We start from the raw sequence: 1,053 nt of genomic DNA on the forward strand, positions 1-1,053 counted from the left end.
AGCAATGTTATGTAATTTTTTATACATATTATACATATTTGTCCATACATACAAACAGTGTTGGACAAAAGAGGAAAATTATAAGTAAAATATTAAAAGGGATACGGAAATTGTAGGTACTTAGGCGGGTTGGGTAAAAAAGCGGGGGGTACTTAAGAGGGGGATTTCCTTCAGATTACATTAAAAAATTCACGGTGCTCAAAAATTTTGGTAACTTAAGCGGGCTAGTTACTTAAGCAGGTTTTACTGTAATTTTCGTTTAACAAAACCACTGTTTATTAATTAATTAATTTAATTTTTAATTAATTAATCCCAACAGCTTTTTACCCTCCATTCCCGCCCAACCGACACGAGGGGCGCAGTCCGCATGAGGTACGGAGCCTTTTTTTTTTAGTTTTTTGGTGCCGAGTAGTGGAAACAGGAGTTTGTTAAGTGTCGAGATCTAAAACTTTTCAGCTACATAATCAAATTCATCAGCTGATTGGATATGCTAAAGATAGTATTTCAATTATTGAGAGCGGAAATAATAGTTTTCTTTATAGTAAAAATCGAGTCCGATACGTCAAACGTGCTGGAATGACAGTGAAAATCCTGACATAAACCACGGAATGATTCGTTTAGTTCAAAATTAGTTTTGCATGGCTTTAAAAATAGAGGTCGAAAGTGTCTTGACACTCGAGAAGGAACATTAAAATTTACCTCAGCCAGGAGGGCCGGGCTATTAATCAAGCCTGTGATTAATTTTACGATAAATATTATACCTAGCATTTCTCTACGGCTTGCGAGTGTAGGTAAATTTATGAGCTTTAGACGACTTGTGTAAGGCGGGAGATTGTAATTTGAATCCCAGTTAAAATTACGCAATGCAAAAAGCAAGAATTGTTTTTGAATTGATTCAATCCTTTCTGAATGAACTTGGTAGCGGGGATTCCAAACAATAGATTCGTATTCTAGTATAGGTCTAACTAAACTGGTAAAAAGAGATTTTGTAACATAAGGATCTTTGAACTTTTTTGACCATCGCCTTACAAATGCAAAAACGCCATTGGCTTT

This window comes from Rhagoletis pomonella, unplaced genomic scaffold (assembly GCF_013731165.1).
Source record: "Rhagoletis pomonella isolate Grant_MI unplaced genomic scaffold, Rhpom_1.0 Rhpom_scaffold_00001, whole genome shotgun sequence".
NCBI lineage: Eukaryota > Metazoa > Arthropoda > Insecta > Diptera > Tephritidae > Rhagoletis > Rhagoletis pomonella.